General features: G+C 38.9%; 1 long non-coding RNA gene across 8 annotated transcripts in view; it reads right to left on the bottom strand.

Moving 5' to 3' along the window:
* Positions 1-21,163, bottom strand: part of LOC127498895 (uncharacterized) — a 32,600-nt gene extending 11,437 nt beyond the window's left edge. For 3 of the 8 annotated variants that reach the window (XR_007925993.1, XR_007925995.1, XR_007925996.1), the window contains exons 1-2: positions 12,941-21,163; positions 7,822-7,855 (exon numbers count right to left, since the gene is read on the bottom strand). This is a non-coding gene — a long non-coding RNA (uncharacterized LOC127498895). The remainder of the gene's footprint in view (positions 1-7,821; positions 7,856-12,940) is intronic. The other 5 variants (XR_007925994.1, XR_007926000.1, XR_007925999.1 and 2 more) reach the window with 4 other exon arrangements.
* Positions 21,164-21,330: the final 167 nt, after the last annotated feature.

Genomic DNA, 21,330 nt, shown 5'->3' with positions numbered 1-21,330 from the left:
AACTAGTGACATTTAAATTTGAGTGAATATCAATCACATTGAAATATAGTGCTCAAGTCATATGGACCACTTTTGTTATACTTTTAAAGTGCTTCTGCAATATTTTTGAAGTTTGATAGCCTCAAGTCCCCATATTTGCATGGCAAACAGTGACCTGTAGAAATCTTTAAAACTTCTATGGAATGAAAAGAAGTCACACAGATTTAGAACGGCACAAAGGTGAGTAATAATTTTTGGGTGAACTATCCCCTTTAAGCATCACATCAATTGAACACAAGGAGAATGCATATTTTGTAATCTGTACATGGTGCAGCAATATGGACATGAATACAGCAAAACATACCCCTGCGGACCCACTATCAAAGTCACGAGGAGACTAGATTAGAGGAAATAGACCCCGTATCTGTTTGACTGCAGTAAACACACTGGAAAAGTGAGATTCACAGGCGGCAAAATGGGAATATTGAGGAAAAACCGAGTCCAAACAAACGGCACACTCAGAGGACTCGTTTTCTTGTTACGGTGGTATCATCGTATCATAGCAGTTTGCCGACTCTCACATCTGTTGCATTGCCAACAGAAAACATAAACAGCACTATAGAATATAAATTTTGCTTTTGACAGGTGGTTTGGCAAGGTGGAAAGTGCTCTGAGAATTCTTCTTGTGTAGAGGAGAGGCAGACGGCTAATGGTCAGGCTCCCTATAGGAGCTTTGATGGTGGCTTAGGAACTATAAACAGCCTAAAAGTTTTCCATAAAAAACAGAGAAAATGAAGTTATTTAAAAGAATGATTCAAAGAGTTCACAGACATTTAAGATGCTCAATTCCATGTGGTTAAATTCAATGTGGACTGAAGCTTTAAAGCTTAAAAAAGGACACAAAAACATAATAAAGTTATGTTGAATGTGACCCATATTACCTGTGCTCTATATTCTAAGTCTTCTGAAGCCATACAATAGTTTTTTGTTCATTATAAGGGTGTGTCTGGACTAAAAAAAAAAAGTCCTGGTCCGCTTAGTGTTCACATTGGCATTTTTAACACCGAACCTAAAGATACCGAACCTAAAGTCACAGGGATACGTTCACAACCTGATTGATCGGCTTTTATGATATATTTCATGACAGAACTTACCGAACATCCAAAACAATGCTGTGCTGGGCTTAATGTGCATAGCCTACATATGATGGTATTTTGACCGGCTGAGAACTGAGAAGCTTATAAAATTTGTAAAGGAGTCAGAACAGCAGCAGGAATCCTTCCATCACACACACAAACGAAGATCTTCTGTGAGGAGACGCGGTTCTGATTCTAGCCCCGAACTTTCATGGGCAACATCGCGACTACGACGAGAAAAAACAGGTATGCTTGAGCATTCTTTGGTCTGTGTTGCATTAATATTTCATTCGAACTGCAGCAGAGTTCATTTGGAAGCGGACCAAGACCCATCTTTTAATGGTCTCGGTCCACTTGTTTGGTGTGTACCAGTGTTTAGATGGCAGCGTTCACACTTATTCAAATAAACTGCACTAACAGAGCAATCGCACAAGGGTTTGTTTTATGCCAAATATGCCAAGTGTGAACACACCCTAACATTATAAATAGTCTTTCAAATTTTTTTTTCTGGGAAAAAAAAAAAAAAACCTTGAGAACAACATGAACATTTTTGGGTAACCTATTTCTTTAAGTGTTGGCTCAAGCATTTTAACATGTCCACTCATCCCTGACTGTATTCAAAAGATTATCTGTCAAACTCATAACAGAACCCCCAAAACTTTAGCATAAAAGTTCCAAAGTGCCTCAGTGTGCGACATGGCTTTGATGTGCTTTAAGTGGGCTGATGAATTTCAAGCATAACATCCTGCTTTCATGATGCTTAAGATCATCAATATTCATTCTGTTCTGACAGCCCCAGTCGACTTTGTGTAACAGTAAACGCTTTAAAGACCGCACGAAAAACATTTGAGGACGTCAGTATGTCTTTGAGATGTGTTCATCAACAAACGCTCGAATGCTCGTATGCAGTGTACACAACTCGCGCTGGACACAGGTCCTGAGTCTCTTCTGGAGTGGCTCGATGGAAATGGGAGTTGACACCATTTGCAAAGTGGAAATGAGGATAGGCATTGCGCATAGCTGGAGCGGATGCCAGGGAACTGACGATCTCTCACCCCGACTGGAGAAACAGCCTTTGACACCCGCGTGGCACCGCCGTCTCTAATGACCACATGGCCATTTCAAAGAGATAAAGAAACACGCTCCGACAACCATCTGATGGGCCTAAAGCTGCAGCGCAGGAAGAGGAAATGGATCGGAAGGGGTTACTTCATTATGCAGCAAATTAGAAAAATTCATAATTTATCATTACACCCAGCCGAAATGCCACCCGACTGAGCCTCACCCTGTGAAAAACATCACGCGGAAAGGGGGAAAAAAATTACTGTCAGAGGCCTGCAGCAGCCAACGGGCAAAATTAATATGCAAATGTATGCAAGAAATTAAAAAGCAGAATTACACAGGCAAATGAGGTAGCTACACTTGAATTGTTAGGATTATGAATAATTACTGCGAATTTCCTGCTCCTAATATAACTTGTTTTTTGATAAACAAAGACTTAATTATCGAGATGCGCTGGAGAATTTCCGCGGCACTCATTAATCTTGCAGAAAAAACAAGTCCCCGGTGGCCGGCGGTAATGAAGAGAGCGTGCCCTGAATCGGCAGAAAGATCAGAGGCACCAGGGTGCCAGGGTAGCAGGAATGAGATGACAGTGCCACTGTCCCTCACGCGTACCCAAGAGTGTCATAACTTCTTCCCCTAACTATCAAAGGGACTTATTTATGCTGGCAACCGAGCCATAAGTCCAATTTTACGAGGCCTGAAGCGCTTGAGGGATAGTATGTTGATGCGCTCTGGAAATGCCACTTTTGTCGGCTCCCCCAGCTTGGTCCCCACTGATAGCGAACGGTAATGGACCTGAAGGTTGCTGGCAGAGGAAGGGAGTTGGCACACCGTGGCGCCAACCTATGGGGGGCCATCGGGGCCAGGCACTTTGGGGACACGTGCCATAGGTCTTTGGTAAGAAGCTGGAGTCCGGTGGCGCGGCTGAGGGGGGGGGGATTCTTCCCCAAGGATGGGGGAGCAGATAAACATGGACGCACGCTACAGATGGCTTTAATGGGGCCTGCAGGTACGGTTTGTTCTTCGGGGAAATCAGCAATCTTCCAACCTTTCCAACCAGTCTGAGACAGACAGGACGTACACACAAAGCGGAACCTGCACATGATAAACAGAGGATGAGAGAGATGGAGAGAAACACACACACACAAAAAAGGCACGAACACAAGTCAAGGGCACACTCCTCCTTGGCTCACTTGGTGTCATCTGATCTGCTGCACTGGTCCCAAAAGTGAAATCTGAACCCAGAATGAAGATGAATCAAGGGCCCAAGTCTGGCAACAATATTTCATTTATTTATTTATTTGACTGCTTGCTCTGAAATATATACTTTCTTTATGTTTCTAAAGGCATATATGAGGCACTTCAGAGAGTAAGAAAAATGCAGCGTTTTGGGCATTAGGTGAGATGGTCGTCCATCTCCAAGACATCAAAACAAACCCAGAACAGGCTGAACAGTTAATAGAGGACAATGGATGAGACAGGGAGATGCATCTGCATCCACCATGAAATATTGATATTTTATAAAACAAATAGTTCTGGTCTTTGATCGTAATTGGTCAACACAGGGGTCCACCAGTCTTGCTTAAGTAAACAACACAGTAACAGCTATGATGTGAAACACTTGTTTATCTTCTGGCGGTTGTACAGCAGTTAAAGGCAATTTTGGAGTGGCTAACAATACCAAGCTAGATTTGAACACATAAGATCCCACCCTCTGCTCAGAGCACTCTCCAAAGCCATGCTTCCTCCAAAACACATGAACGCACACAGCAGATTCTGCAAAGCGCCACGAGACAAGAGACAGCGTTAAATTACCTCATGTCTCAAAGCACATAACATTACAATAATAATGAATGTAAACAACTTACAGAGCACTTACTTGTACCACCTGACTGCTGCAGATTCATTTGGCATTGATAGTGTTGACATATAAACGCATAAATCCGAGTTTGAGGACATTAACAGCTCTGAGTAGAACGTCACGGGTTGCCATCTCATAATTACGGTTACGACATGGCGTGAACGCAGCATAAGCTCGTTTTTTGGTTCAGGAGGAATTGTAAAAGGTGGCTGTCTGTCTTCAACGCGCTTATGACGTGTGATGTCTGAGAGAACAGGGTGCGTGGAGGTATGGAAATTAGGGGTTGCACGGACTAATCCACTAGTTGACTTTAAAGGGTTAGTTCATCCAAAAATGAAACAAACAAAATAACAACTTTATTCAACAACATGATGTAACGAAGCCTCGTTTACTGAAATCACATGACTTTGGCAGTTTGATACGCACTCCGAACCACTGATTCGATTTGTAAAGCTTCGAAGCTTCATGAAGCACTGTTTTGAAATCGCCCATCACTAGATATTGTTGAATAAAGTCATTGTTTTTTTGCCGCACAAAAAGTATTCTCGTCGCTTCATAACATTAAAGTTGAACCACTGTAGTCACATGAACTGTTTTAAATATGTCTTTAGTAGCTTTCTGTGCATCTGAAAGTGTAAATTAACTTGTTGTCAATGGAGACCTCATTGAGCCATCGGATTTCATCAAAAATATCTTAATTTGTGTTCCGAAGATGAACGAAGGTTTTAGGGGTGTGGAACAACATGAGGGTGAGTAATTAATGACAGAATTTTCATTTTTGGGTGAACTAACCCTTTAATGCTCTGCCATGATGCTTTATGCTTGATGTTGACTAGTCGCTGGTCATGGCTTATTTAGGGCGCAACAGGATAATAAATCTTTTAAGTTCACATTTATGCTTCGTATCCGACAGTAAATGACAAATAAATACATACTCTGAGAGTGCTCCACAAGATATATGTGATTATACTATCTGATTGCTCAATATTGACTGGGTGAATGCACGTTTTAAACAGCTTATTGTACACGTAAGTTAATCACCATTCTAAACTAATGTGTGCTGCTGCATTGTAACGCGCACACACACAGACAGTAGCGCGCACATCATGTGCAGATCGCGCGCACAGCCGCACACAGAAATCTTCAGTAGCGCAGAAATGTATTGTCAACACTGCTTTGTGATTTATCAATAAAATAGCTTAGAAACTTAAAAGTTCTAGCATTTATTTCTTAGTAACTAAAACCCATAAGCTATCTAATTATGTAGGAGCAATAGGCTTGTGGACAACGCTGTGTCATATGCCATAGCTGTGCACAAGGCGACCCACGTTCGAGTCTCAGCTCATTGTTCAGGCAGCTTATTTGTGCATTAATGACGTCATCAGCGACTAGTTGATGTCGACTCGACTTTCATCACATAAATGTAGACTTTAAAAAATCTAAAGTTGTTCAACCCCTAATGGAAATACATATGCTGACAAGCATGTACATTGCACAAGGCACCGAATGCAATGATTGGACGAATATTTTCTGGTCCTGAGACTTCCACAGAATTTCAACCAGTATAACAAGAAGTGTTTATAAAACAAATGGCCTACCCTACCTTTAATGAATTTGCTTTTTAAATTAAAATATGAAATCGTCCCTAATATCTATATTTGTTGAAAAAAGTAAGCAAGAATTTATTGTCAATATAGTAATGGCTGAATCAAGTGTGCCACACACATCCTAAAAAAATGTACCAAAACCATTTTGATCGTCCCCTGGTGGTTGGCTGCAGTATAGGTTATAAACTCCGCCCTCTTCATGTAATCGAATGGGACATGAGCCAAACTAAAAATTGGGAGCGGGAGTATGGGCGGGTCCTTCATACCGCAGCTCTACATCAGGATCCCTACAGCGACTTGGGCTCCAAATGACATAATTGCTGCAAGATATCGACAACCATTTCTTCAATTACGTTTTTATTTGACAGTGGAAGGAAGCGGAGACACATCGTCTATCTTTTTTACAGTCTATCGGTTGAATAGGCCCTTTAGTTGACTATATTATTGCTTATATGTACATCAACATACTAAATTTAACATACTAGTTACACACTTAAAATACATTTAGAGGAAATATTATTAATTATATTAATATAAAGATGGTAACACTTTATTTTAGGGTCTTTTAACTAGTTGCTTATTAGCATACATATTACTAGAATATTGGCTATTTATTAGTACTTATTAAGCACATATTAATGCCTTATTCTGCATGACCTTATTCTACATTCTTAATCCTACCCAATACCTGAACTTAACAACTAACTTACTAACTATTAATAAGCAGTAAATTAGGAGTTTATTGAGGGAAAAGTCGCAGTTAATAGTTTATATGTGTTCCCTATACTAAAGTGTTACCATAAAGATTATACAAGTAAATATAACTGGTAAAAAAAAGTAAAAGGCTAAAGTTTTTTTGTGGCCAAGTGAAAGGAAGGGAGGGGAAAAAAAGATTTAAAACATTACAATAAAATATAATAAAAATGCACTCACTCTTAACATAAGGTCTACCTACAAATATAAATTATATTTATAATTTAAAAACAAAAAAATACCCTGGTGTTGTGAAACTTTGTAGGTCAACATCAGATACTTTTGTATCAATTAGCCAACACTGCTGTCACACTAGCAGCTCCTGTCTGTTGTTTCAAAACAAAACCATCTATTCCAGTGATGTCTAGCTTTAAGCTGACAGGGGGCTTTGATGCTGCGATGGAACACTTCCACCCAACACTCACCTCTCACCACACAGCCAGCGCTGTCTGGAGCTGGCCTGATCGACATGAAAAGCAAAATATATCTTTAAGGAAGCCCTGCCATGCCCAATAAATTACCTCTGAAAAATATGAAAACAAGCCTTTTGACACTTGTCAAAAGTATCATTTCAGGAAAAAGGGAGTATGAAACTTAATAGGCAACAGTTCCTCACAGGTGATGGAGAGCAGGATGCAGATGAAAAAGAGTAGAGGTGGTTTTAATCTTCAAAGGCTGTTCTACCAATAAGCACTCCATATAGGTGCTGTTAAATCCATCTGAAATCAGCACAGTGGACAATTTGACTATCCAATCAAGTCCTACTTCCTTAAAAAAATAAACAAAACCTTTAATGCAACAAAGGTCCAGAAGTTAGCCTTGAGATCCCTCTTGTTTTGCAGAGCCTTATGAACAACGCCAGTATATTGACTACAAAGTGGCCACAGGAGGTCATGGAACCTCCAACATTAAGAGACCACTAAGACCCAATTAGAAGAATGGCGACCCAGAGGAACACGGCCCTTTCCCTTCAACCGCCCTCTGTGGAGCTTCATTACAGGAAAGATGCATGGATATGATCTCCAAGGACATTTTGGACAAACCAACAGGGCTCATCTTCCTCTAAACACATGCACACAAACACACCATTAACACAACAACCAAAAAAACCAACAACAACAAGCAGGGTGAATGTCCACGATGAGTTGCGCATGCATGCAATTAGGCGCAGTGGGAAAAAGAAAAGACAACAGATGGTGAAGTGTTGAACATGCCATGATCTGGTCAAGCAAGGACATGGCAAGCTGGTGATTACACCAACACCCAAAAACAACAACTGCATTAGAGCTGAAAATTAGGTGATAACTGTCGTGCTTTACGACAGGCTACAAGACCGGATAGCGGGGAACAGATTACTAAACAACATGTTTTATCCTGGTCTATAATCAAAAAGGCACAATATTTAAGAGCAAATACTCACCCTTATGTTGTTCCAAACCCGTATGGCTTTCTTTCTTCCATTAAAAAAACAAACAAACAAAAAACAAGGTAAAACAAAAACTGAAACAACACAAAAGATGCAAGAATATCCCAGCCAGTCTTTTCAGTGTAACAAAAGTAAATGAGGACTGAACAAAACACAAACTGTGTTTTGTCCATGGTTCTGTGTGAGAAACAAAACAAAATTTAGATTTTTTTTTTTTCACAGAACATCTTGGCAAGAAGTGATTCAGATGAGAGAAGTGATCTATAGGCCCTGTTTACACCTGGTATTAAGATGCATTTTGGTTGATTGGACACCGCTAAATACAGGTATAAACAGGGTCTAAAATACGGTGGCCCAGTAGTGCACAACACAACAAAATTTAAAAAGCAAACATAAGTTCACAACACAACGGAAACAAGCCACAACACAATGAAATCAAGCCACAACACAACGAAATCGAGCCACAACACAACGAAAATGCTCCCGACCACTAGGGGGCTCTCAGAGCTCGGTCAAGTTAGTTTTCCTGGCCAATGTTCTATAGAGTCAGCAGTGATACCAATACCACAATTAGTTTTAACAGTATGTAACTACTGTATATCAACATGCAATATTAATTTAAAATCAATTACGTGCACAATAGCTTCATATTTATACCTGTGAATGATTGGACGTGCTACCACGGCGCATGATGAAGGGAACGTCAGCCAATTACACCAAGTGGTTAAAACGTATAATTTGTATTCATTAAAATAAAAAAAAAAAACAGACATGTTTAAATTCCAAAGTTTGTAGTAGGTTTCTATTGGTAAGACTGACTTACTACAAGTGACATTTTGACAATACATACAGGGAGGTAGAATTTCACCTGTAGTAAGTCAGTCTTACCAATAGGAAACTACTACAAGCTTTGGAACATGAAAAAACCTTTTAAGTAAATTACAGTAAAAAATTTTTTTATAAAAACAAATTGTGTACTGCACATAAAAGAAGGTATTGGCACAATTTCACCTGTAGTAAGCCAGTCTGGTCACTACTATAACCTTTGGAGAGAAAAAAAAAAAATTGGTGAATTACAGTGATTTTTTTCCCTGAAAACAATTGTTTATTGTAAGTACATGAAGGGAGGTATTGACAAAATGGAATTGACACCAGGAAATAACAAGCTTTAGAATTTGAACAAGTCATTGCAATGAATACAAATTATTAGTTTTAACCACTTGGTGGAATTGGCAGACGTTCCCTTTATCATGTGCCGTGGTAGCGCGTCAAATCATTCACAGGTATAAATATGAAGCTATTGTGCACATAGTTGATTTTGAATTAATATTTCATGTCTCTATACAATGTTTACATACTTAAAACTAATCATGGTATTGATATCTTTGTAAGACTGTCAACTTCATAGAACAGTGGCAAGGAAAACTAACTTTACTGAGTTCTGAGAGCCCCCTAGTGGTCGGGAGCATTTCTGTTGTGTTGTGGCTTGTTTCCGTTGTGTTGTGGCTTGATTTCTTAGTGTTGTGGCTTTTTTCTGTTGTGTTGTGAACTTTTGTTTGCTTTTTTAATTTCATTGTGTTGTGCACTACTGGGCCACCGTACTAAAATGTTTTGAGCTTGTCCACTTTGGACCACTTCCAGAGGTAATCAAAAACGCATTCGATTGCTTTCGTATTGTAGACATTTAATGTGGTCAAATGCATTAGAACAGCCCCAAAAGACCTCCTACTCTCTGGCTACAGACCTAATTCTTAAACATTATGGGAAGCGCACTAGCCAGATGCGATTTAAACTTTGTTGGCCAAAGACCCGATTTTGGTTTGAAGATGAAAAAAGTACCAAGCACAATGTTCTCTCACCATTCCTGATTCTAACACTAAGTCATAGTGTTAAGTGTGGTCTTGCGGCTGTCAGAGCAGAAACTAAAGCTGATGCGCTCCATTTGTTTTTCTGCCATCTCCATGCGCATTCATATGTAAATTGTGCGAGCTTATTTTGTCCATTAGATCGAAAGATCTGAAAAAACCCATACATTTGCCAGCCCATAGACCCTCCCCTTGAAGAAATCAGTGCTGAAGTGGTTAAAAGTGGACAAAATACCAGGTGGTAAATACCAGGTAAATGGGAATGTGTCTTCCTTGTCTACTTGTGATCCGATCAACCGAAACGCATCTTAATACCAGGTGTAAACAGGGCCATATTTACAGATTCTTGAAAAAAATCACTCTTTTTTTTCTTTTTGTTTGTTCAATGTTTTTATTGAATCAGTTGATCGAGTTCACAAAACTGGTATGATTCAGTGTTTAGCATTCTTTTGAAAGCTTGAAAGAGCAGTCCCCATTTAATGGAACAGCATTGAAAAAAGAAATTAAGAACCTTTTGTGTTCCAGGGAGAAAAAATTATTCATACAAGTTTAAAAAGATGAGGTTAATGATGACATTTTTTGGGTATGTGTAAAGTAGTACATACCCATTGCATAACAAGTTAAGAGTCTTTCAAAGTGTTTCTGAGGCTGTATGAATAAATGGTGGCAGAATGTACTATTCTTGCCCAGGGCTTGCCAATAATGTCCATTTCTCCCTCAGTGTCTTATAGAAAGAACTGCCTTCTAACAGCTCGGAAGCCCTAAAGACATGCCTCTGGATATCCTGGCAGAGAGATGGCGGTTAATGTGTTTGACCAAAGATCTGAGTCCCACAAGCCAGAAGTATCTTGTTTTAATTGAAGCCCAGTCCAAACCAAAGCACCAGGATTTCTAACACATGGTTGGGAGTTATAAATGCAAATGTATAGCCCTCGTCTTGCCAGAAATGTGCCCCTCTTGATTTTTTTAAAAAGCAAAGATTTATACCCACGGTGCAGCGGACACTGTCTGATGCGATGCCAGTTACTGCAGGGCACAAGGGCATGTTTTCGGCGTACGCGGAGACAGGGTGGGTTCTTGCGGGTTGAAGTTGCGCTCCATTTGCACAGAGAGCGTGAGGGTGGCTGTTAACGGATGTGATTGCACTGTGAAGCGAGCGGTTTGTGTGAAGAGGTGATTAACATAGGTGGGAAATCGCACGTATACGTGTCATCAAGAAGAGCTGTTGATTCTAGCCTGGGGACCAGAAGCAGAGGTTTCTTAACTCATGTACTATATGTGTGCTTGTGTGTGTGAGAGAGAGAGAGAGAGAGAGAGAGAGAGAGAGAGAGAGACAAAGGGTGTGTTTGACTGTGTTTGAGGCTAAGTGAAGAGCAAGAGTGCAAAATGCTTAGCCAGCCTTTCAGTTATCACATGAAGTTGGCAACAATATATATTACGACTTGTGCCCCATTTGTTTAAAGAATTAAGACAATTTAGCTCTTTCATGCTAAGCTTGTACATGTCATCATGACAGATACCATGAAAAATAACTGACTCATCCCTTAACTTGTAAAAACAAACAAACAAACAAAAAAACATGTACTCATCTATTTTTACATTTAGATTACTTTTTCTGGTCATCTAATGCTCACTTACTGTCAACCTTCAAAAAAGATTAGTAATTTAATAACACTTTTAAATGAAATCTTAAGCAAATCCTAAATTGAACATCCATTTTTCAAACTGTATTTTATAATAATGTGATGCCTATTCACTTGTACTGTAGCATTTGAATGACAATTTTTAGTGTTTTATTTCAAATTTATTTAGACAAAAGTTTATGTAATGTTAATTATCATAGGTTTATCTGTAATTATAACATTAAATTATTAAAATAATTACTGGTTTATCATCAGTAAGTATCATTTAAGTATTACCTATATACTATTTTACATTTTTTATATATATTTCAAATTAGTTTTTATTTTTATATTTTCAGTTGTTATTTCAGTTTAAGTTTTAATAATTTTATGTAATTCTATAATTTTCATGGATTTTTGTTTTTTTAATACATGTATTTTTATTTACGGTAACAATTTATAATAAGGTTTAATTTGCTAACATTAGTTAACTAATTTAGTTACAATGAACTAAGTATGAACAATACTTCTACAGCATTTATTAATCTTAGGTAATGTTAATTTCAACATTTACTCATATTATTAAAATAAAACATATTTGTTAACATTAGTTAATGCACTGAACTAACATGAACTTACAATGAATTACTGTATTTTTATTAACTAACATTAACAAAGATTAATAAATACTGTAACATATTGCTCATTGTTAGTTCATGTTAGTTAATACATTAACTAATAATAACAACTGAGACGTTACCCTTTATACTTCAGTTTTAGTAATTTTAGCACTTCAGCATTTTGTATTTCAAAATTTTCATTTAAAGGATTAGTCCACTTTCAAATAAAAATTTCCTGATAATTTACTCACCCACATACACTTAGCAGCGTCTACACTGCCGGAATTCTAATAGAGAAGAAGAAGAAGAGAGCTAGTTCAAGATGAGCGTCTATGGTTAAAACGTATATAATTTTTTATTTTTTTTTTAGAAAATGACCGATCGTTTCGCTAGATAAGACTTTTATTTCTCGTCTGGTATCGTTTAAAGCCCTTTGAAGCTGCACTGAAACTGTAATTTCGACCTTCAACCATTTGGGGCCAATTGAAGTCCACTATACGGAAAAAAATCCTGGAACGTTTTCATCAAAAACCTTAATTTCTTTTCGACTGAAGAAAGAAGGACATGGACATCTTGGATGACATGGGGGTGAGTAAATTATCAGGAAATTTTTATTTGAAAGTGGACTAATCCTTTAAGTTTAAGTTCACATTATCCTTCTAATATTTGTTTTATTTTAGCTTTTTAAAATTGTTTTAAATTATTTTCAAAAGTTTTAGTTAACAGTAACAACACTGCTTTACCATCCAGAATGACTTGCCAATAGACTTCCAATGTACTCTAAATGCATTACTATAAAAGCAATATTTTTTTTTTTTTCAGACTGAGCCAAAATGATTGTCTGTGATCAACAGCTTAAATTGTTTTGAACTTGAAACAATCCTTTAAAATCTAAAAGGATAATGTGGTTAACTATTCCCCTTCCCTTGTGAAAATGTGCTTTCCGGCATTTTCACTTCATTAAAATTAAAACCGAGCCAATACACCCACTCGTATTTCTACCTACATTTCAGAGAAACAGCTTCCAGAGCGGTTATCCAGGCTCGCGTAGTTGCTCGAAGCCGATTGGCTGATGTGGGGTGAAAGGAGGGAAGTTCAGTAGGCTCATGGCCTCCTCTGAGGAGTTCCCCTTAAGGCAGTCTTCAGGCAAGCTTCAGGACAACACCAACATGCTATCACCACCCTGTGGAAAGACAGTCTGGAGAAGACAGCACTATCCACAGCTAAGAAGCCATTTAATTGTAAATTTATAGATGCATTAAAAGTTAACGTTACCCTGATAACTCTTTTCATGCCAACCACAGGGAACAACAGCCATTCTGTTAATAGACATTTCAGTACCTGTAAAAAGAGACTAAATAAGAGGAGGTTACGATGAAGTACCACTCTGAACAAAGCACACATGGCTTTCCATCATTCAGTGAGGAATTTAACATTGCCATACACACACAAACACCAAATCAAAACCTAGCAAGCTCTGATTCGACGGAATTGCTTCACGCTCACTGCCATCGCTTTTAGCTGGAGCTTCCAGTCAAAATAAATAGCAACTGATTGGGGGGGTGGGCTGGTCTTTGTGATTAGCCTGCCTTTTATCCTGTGTGGCAGGAACATTAAAAAATCAACTTCATTACAGTATACAGCATGCTGTTTTGCGGCGGTGTCTGTGTCCTACTATCCCTAAAATGAAAAGACACACGAGTCACAAATTGTTACGTGCAAACCTTGTGCCTGATGAATTTATGAGTAAACTACAACCCCGTTCTTGTGGAAAAAGACAGAGAGAGGGGGATGCGAGAGCAAAAGTGAGGGGCGGTAAACACAGGCGGACTGGTTTGAGGCCACATTTCCATCCACAGAGGGCAAACTCAACATGCATTTTCAACATGCAGTTCACCCAAAAATGAAAATCCTGTCATCATTTACTCAACCTCATGTTGTTTCAAACTTGTAAGACTTTCTTTCTGCTGTGGAACACAAAAAAAGTCATTTTGATTAATGTGCTGGTTGCTCTTTTTAATGTAACAATGAATCTGCTTTAGAAATTATGTAAAAGCACCAGAAAATACATTTTACTTAAACACTATATTCCAAATCTTATAAAGACATGTGATAGTTGTGTGTGTGTGTGTGTGTGTGTGTGGGTCATTGACGAATAAGGTTTTTAAAAGTGTAAAAAAAAAAAAAAACATAATGGAGATATAAATTAATTTTGAAGTTTTATTATGTGTTAACAATGAGATTGGGTGTGTTTTTTTTTTGTTTTTTTTTTAATTAATTAACACTGCTTTTGTAATTTTTTACAAGATGGACAAAATTTGTCACCAAAAAAGTCATTCGGTATAACCAAAATTTCGGTTTTACCGAATGACACTTTCGGTTATACCAAATGACGATATTTTCAAACATGCTAACAGGCTGATATCTAGCTAGCAAGCTAACTAGCTAGCAAAAGGACAACCAAACATTTTATATTTAGTACAAATTTCTAAAATATTACAACATTTTCCATGTTTTATAGTGGTTGTACCAAATGACCCAATGTTTCGGGACATGCGAATGATCAAGTGAAAACATGAATTTTTCAAATAGTTAAGAAAGTTAATTACTTTGCTTCACGACCATGTGGTCCTTTGCAGGTGTCTGAATGATGTCACATCCTGTCACATGATATTGACCGCATGACTTAAATATTGGTTACTCCGAATGACATCAATAAAATTCATTTTTCCAGACATTCTTTCTCATAACAAAGCAACGACTACACATAATTTTAATACCATTTTGCACTATGTTGATATATGATGTTATAAAATCATGCCAGAATAAAACATATATACATTTATTACATTTTAAGATATTTTAATCACAAATGAAATGGCTGTATTGGCCTTTGGACGGTTAAACCGAATGACCTTTTGACACTTCAAAATCTTTAAAATACATTTAAATTTAGCAAAATATAATTAAAACCTTTTAGATTCAATAAAAGAGATCTAGTTGTACTACCTTACATACTTTTGGATAGATGCAAAGAATTAAATGTGTAATCAATTTTACTTCACAAAAAAAAAAAAAAAAAAAAAAAAAAGGAAAAAAAAGAAATAAAACAGGTGTGAAGACATTTTTAAAAGTAATGGCATTCCTAGTTCTTCGATATAGCGACACCTTCTGATTGAGAATGGGTTGCAACATCACACATGTGAACATGTGAGTCATGTGAACCACTTTTATCATTCTTTTAGGGTCCATTTTTAGGCCTCATTCACTTGCATTATATTGAAAAAGAGTAAAAACAATACCACTTGTGTTCCACGCAGGATAGAAAGTTACACAGGCTCAGAGCATAATGAGGGTGCATGAGTTAACGATTAAAATTTTTCATATTTAGACGAACAACACACACTCTGTGTTTCTGCGTGGATATCGAATGAATATTGATTTTGCTAATGAATTCCAAATATTTCAGGCGAGTGAGAAACACACAGTGTGTGTAATTAACTTCTCTCCAGCCTCACTCTCCCAGCGCTCCAGCCCCTTCACTCGAGCTGTGTCACCGGGCTATTGTGTTTACTGTGCGTGAGTGTGTGCGTGTGTACGACACTGTCCTCTCTCTCTCCCTAAGGATGTTGCAGCAGTAGCCGTCTAATGAAGTCCCACAGAAGGGAGCTAAACCTGTCTTGTTTTTTCATGCTCTCCTTTTGGGCCAAGAACTTAATTGGGGACTGAGTATCCAATTAACGCTGAACGATTGAGGGGACTCATGTGGAGAGCATAAGGTGGCTCGGCTAATATTGTTTGGTGCTGCCTTGTACGGGAGCAGGAGACGGTGGAGGCGGGGGCTTTAAGTGGGTAGGAGGGAGCTTTGGGGAGGGTCTAAATGGAACCATCGTTTAGCCTAGTGGCCGGAGGGACGTTTAATATCGAGGGACACTGATCGTTTACTGTAAGTGCTCGCTCCTTCTCCACCCCTGTCCAGCTGCCGCGATGAAAAACCCATTAGTGTGTTTATGAGCACGGAGGACACTGGATGTTCACGCAAACAAAGCCGGATGTCCTTTCCGGAGACCAGCACAACTAGGTCACAAACAAATGCGAGGACAGGCAAGCGCTTCTTTGGAGAGGAGAAAAAAATCACATTAATGCCACCGGGACAGGGAGTCCCTCAATCCCTTCTTCATTAAAACTAAATAAAAAAGCCAGGTCATTTATCTCTTTCCCTCTAAAGCCATAAACACAAATAGGTTCACTCTCCTATTTTTCTCTCACTCAGTTCTACGGCATATATCATTGACAATAAAAGTCCGCTTCTCGTGATTTACTGTACTAAATTGGAATGTAAAGAAAGAGAGAGATAACAGGGGTAATTGGAAGAAATATGGTAAGGATAATAACACCAGGGTTGCCATTAAGTTGTCTCCTTTGAAGAAGTGAGATGCACCGGAGAGGGCCACTGGCATTGCAGCCTAACATTGGCTGCTAGTCAACAGATTTAATAAAAACTAGCCTTGCATACTGAGTAAGCCAACAATGGTGGGCGAACCCTGGGGGGCATGAACCCTCAAAAGCGTTTCAGCTGGGTCCTCAAATAACAAACGGACGCTAGATCATTGTGTCTGTTATTAATTGGATTACAATTAGCCAGATTTAACCCTTATTAATGGGGCTCCCATATAGATGACGTGGCAGTCCCCTGTACACCCCAGCCGGAGAGGGGCCCAGCGCTGGTCTCGGGATACAGCGGGAACCTGGAGGATGACAGTGACAAATCATCACTAAATTACAATAACTTCACGCCATCCCATGCAAGGTGCAGAGAGAGGGAGGGAGAGGAGGAAAGAGAGAGCATGACTATATAAATCATGGCATTCATCCACAAAAGGAGCATATAAGGTGGAGGTGCTTATGTAAAGAAAACATATTAAAGAAATGGGAAAAAAATTTTAAGAAGGAAAAAAACTTTTGGCATTATACAAACAAATCATCCCATTAATTGTTCATGAATGTGAAGTAAAATTGGGAAATATTTGGGTGAATCAAAAAAAAATCCAGGTAAAATTCTAAGGAAGACAGCTTATGTCTTAAGAGTAAAATGACAAAATCCCTTATTTAAAAGAAGATTCTGTAGAAGCGATATTTGGCTCACCCTAAAAAACAATCAAAAAAAAAAAAAATTATATATATATATATATTTGTATAAAGAAAATAAAGCCCATTTTTAGCATTGTGACATTATTTTCATGAAAATTAAGCATATTTTCTCCCTGAATTCTCTCAATATTTATATAATATGTACACTATATAAAAATGATATATAAATTAAAATCACATTATAATAATAATCAGATGAGAATTAGGGGGTAAATGTTGCCAAGAAATCAGATCTTTATGGTCCAATAAGCTTCATTTACAGTTATATATATATATATCAGTGTAAAACAAGAATCAAGGTTCACCAAGTTCATTCAAGTGTATATCATGACACGCAAAAAAAAAAAAAAAAAAACTTTTGATATTATTTAATTAGTTGCTTTCTTACCAATATAATCATAGCAAGCGTGTATATAAGGATTTCTAAATGTGTGCATGTTACCAAGGGGACAGTAACCAGGGCACGCTCAGGAGCACCATGGGAGAAGGGGAACATCATTACTGTGTATTCGGCTCAAAGCCACCACAGGAGGCCACCGTACCACATGCAGGCAGACTTATCATCAAAAGTGTTCGAAATGGCTCATTCATTACATTTGGTGATGGGGTTGGTCGGTCACACAAAGCAAATTTTTGCTTCTCATTTGGACAGTTTCCCTTTATGTTTTTTTTTCCCCACAATGCCCTTACAAACTCAAACGCAAATAGACAGCAATGAGACATTTGAATGGCTTATCTTACTCACTTTTGACCCATGTATGACAGCAAAAACCTTTGATACTGAATCTATTCGCTGACACTGCTCACGTTCCCAAAGCAAGCCTCTTCCAACCCCCGGCCTCTCCTGCCGTGCCCTCGGTATGTATAAATGGTTTACGCCTTCACCCTTAGCAGTGCACCGTATGTATAACTGCTCTTTTGCTTCCACTTTTTGTCCTCCCAGCAAAGAACCAGTAATGTTAAGGACGTCCTATTTGAATGACACCTCTATTGTGTCAGCGGAGGCAGGGACAGCGGTCCTTTGGACTTGAACTTCAACTTGACCTCCTCGCCTGGATCAGATATCAAAACACAGTGCCATCTGGCCCAAGTTCTGCCCCCAGTGTGGGCTCAGGAGTGCAAGGTTAATATCATACGGTTAGGGAGCGGAATAGAGACTGCAATTATCTTCAATTCCAGGACAGAAAATCCTATTATTTGATCCTCTGTCTGACAGATGGAGCGGCAGACACATCCTCTCCCATTCCTGAGCAAACCAATCTGGTGGCTAGAGCCACAGCAACAGAGAAAGAACACAATGGTGGGAGAGGGCAGAGGGTCAGCAAGGTTGGCCCTTTTTTGTGTCAAGGAGGAGTGGTGCTTCATGAAACCTGAGCTGGTCGTTTCTTCTCCTCCCCACAAGCCGGACTCCACAATAGAACCCGCAGGGCTGTTTGAAGCCCTCAAGCATTAGCTGCTGCTGGGAGCTGGAGAAGCTGATGACGTTATCTTATGGGAACCACTCTCTCAGAGGGGTCTCGCAACCTAATGGTTCATCATCATAATCATCATCATCATCAAAATGCTGCAAAAATTAAGGGGGATCAGAAATCTTCCTGATTTTTATGTCCAGAAATCATACTATTAAACAAATCTGCGAAAGATTATAAAATATTTGCACTTAATCTGATTGTATACGTGTGTGTGTATATATATTTATATATATTAGGGCTGTCAGCGTTAATGCGATTAATTCAAAATTCTTAACATGTTAAAATAATTTAACGCAAATAAATTAGTGAAGCACGTCAAATTAACAATTTACATCACACAGTTTGAGGATCTTAGAAGACAGGAGTTTAGTCAATGGCGCAAGCACCTGTACCCCTGGTAGGTGGAAATTTCTATTCTAACCCTTTTTAACCCGATTTCGCTTCTCTGTTTGCGATCAGATCATTTTAAGTCACTAAACTCTGGGAAAGTTTTCAGTTCAATGATCCAGTAAGTGAATTAATTCAAACAATCAGTCCAAAACCAGGCTTATTTCATCAAAGATGGCAGAGAGAATAGAGACTCACATTGCATTTTCAGTTAATTATTCATTCCAGTGTGTATTTCCCCTTAAAACATGAGCTCTGTCATTGTTTCTGAAGAGCACAAGCCCTCACACATCACTCTGTGTGAAATATAGACTGAACTGTATGTCAAAACATCCCACAGCTGGCCAGACGATACTAAATTTCTTTGCTGGATAAAGCAAACCAGCGTCTCGCTAGTAAAGTTTTGATGGATGAGGATTGCATCAAGGTAAAGACGATTGCGGTGACGTACAGGAGTAAGCACACGTGAGTATGTTATAATGCGCAAACAACCAGTATATGTGCACTCTCAACGCACTGATCGCACACTGTATTTATGCACAGACACATTTCAGTACATTCACATTGTTTCCACACACATTCAGGATAATGTTTTGATTTGTCATGTGTATGTTGCTGTGTTTAGTAATTATGAATGGATCCATATACTGCAGTCAGGTCAAGGCAGTTGGTTTAGTTCTTTTGTTTTTTTATATTTATATTATTTATGTGGTCCTGTTCAGTATCGCAACTTGTCTAAAATGTAAACAAAATCTTTGCTGTTGCATTGTACACATAAGCCACTTTTCCACCAAAATTACCGGAACAATTTGTCCCAGGAACTTTTTTTCCCCCAGACCTGTTGCTGTCTGTGTTTCCATCACGGTCTAAAGTACCATGACGATTAAGTCTGATGACATAGGACTGTGCACGACTTTACAGTTCCCGCTGGATTTCGTCCTCCTCATATAAGCTTAATAATGCCTGAACCTCGTTGTTGGTTCATCGGTCGTATTTTTTAAACTCCAGTGTTGATTCGAATAGCAAAAAAGCCTTAGGTCGTGTGTCCACCAAAGCGTTTTTAACCAGCTGAAAACGCTAGGCGCTCTGCTGAAAACGCCTAGCTGTGAGCGCTTGAGAGCGCTTCAGCAATGCAGTGTTTTTTTCAGTTGAGATGCTTCGTTGCTATGATACGGAATATCCGCAGCACTGTTACTTATAACTGATTTTGCTGGTAATTTGTTTCAGACTAAAAATGTCGACACAATGTAGAGTACTTGCTATGTATGTTCGGAGACCAGCAATATTAATTTCTCATCCATTTTGTTCCGTTCTCTGCTTATTGATGTCGTTGTACAGCAAGAATGTTGTGACAGTTGGTCGTGTTGTATTTGTCCCGCCCCTCCTCCACTCTGATTGGACGGCTGACTAAAAAGTGACAGTGAGGAGCGCAGTGTTTTACGCAAAGTTGAACATTCTTCAACTCGAGGCGACCGGTAAAAAACGCTGAGTGCTTAGAGCTAGAGCGTAAAAAAGATACTCAGCACCTTGTTATGCTCCTGGCATTTAAAAAACGCGGCGCTCCCATTGAAAACAATTGGAAAAGTATGCTAGCCGTTGGAAAAAATGCTTTGGTGGACACATGGCCTTACTGCACGCACCGCAACAGACTTTTAAAAATGGTGGTTGAAATAAAATGCTGCGTGTTAACTGCGTGAACTCAAATGTTCAGCGCCCAAGTCCCACCCTGAAATTTCCTGAACTTTGCGAAAGTACTACCTCATGAGCAGGGGCTTTCTGAGGGGGAAATTTTTTACCAAGAACTTAATTTAGACCCTAGTTCCTGTGGTCGAAACACACCAGTCCAAAATTCCTAGTTCCTGGGGAAAGTTCCTGCAGTGGAAACGAGGCTATACTATACACTGTGAATTCTGATTTTTTTTTTTCTGTAATTTTTTCATGTGCATACATTTATGAATTATATGGACTCCTTATATCATTTGGTTATTTGGTGTCCTTTTCCAGGCTCCAAGTCTCCTTATGACTTGGGCAGTTGTGGCCTAATAGATAGAGAGTTAGACTTGTAACCCAAAGGTCATGGGTTCAAATGAGGGGAGTGAATGTACAGCGCTCTCTCCACCCTCAATACCACGACTGAGGTGAGACCCTTGAGCAAGGCACCATACCCCCAACTGCTCCCCGGGCACCGCAGCATTGGCTGCCCACTGCTCTGGGTGTGTGTTCACTGCTGTGTGTGTGCACTTGGAAGGGTTAAATGCAGAGCACAAATTCCGAGTATGGGTCACCATACTATGTCACGTCACTTCACTTTCACTTTCACTTTATGGAAAAATACCTAAATTTACCTTGAAAAAAGCTTGCAGAAAATAAAGTTTGTGAGAATCAG

The sequence above is a fragment of the Ctenopharyngodon idella genome, chromosome 17 (assembly GCF_019924925.1).
Source record: "Ctenopharyngodon idella isolate HZGC_01 chromosome 17, HZGC01, whole genome shotgun sequence".
Taxonomy (NCBI): Eukaryota; Metazoa; Chordata; class Actinopteri; order Cypriniformes; family Xenocyprididae; genus Ctenopharyngodon; species Ctenopharyngodon idella.
The sequence above is the reverse complement of the archived record's forward strand: the minus strand, read 5'-3'. Positions and strand labels throughout refer to the sequence as shown.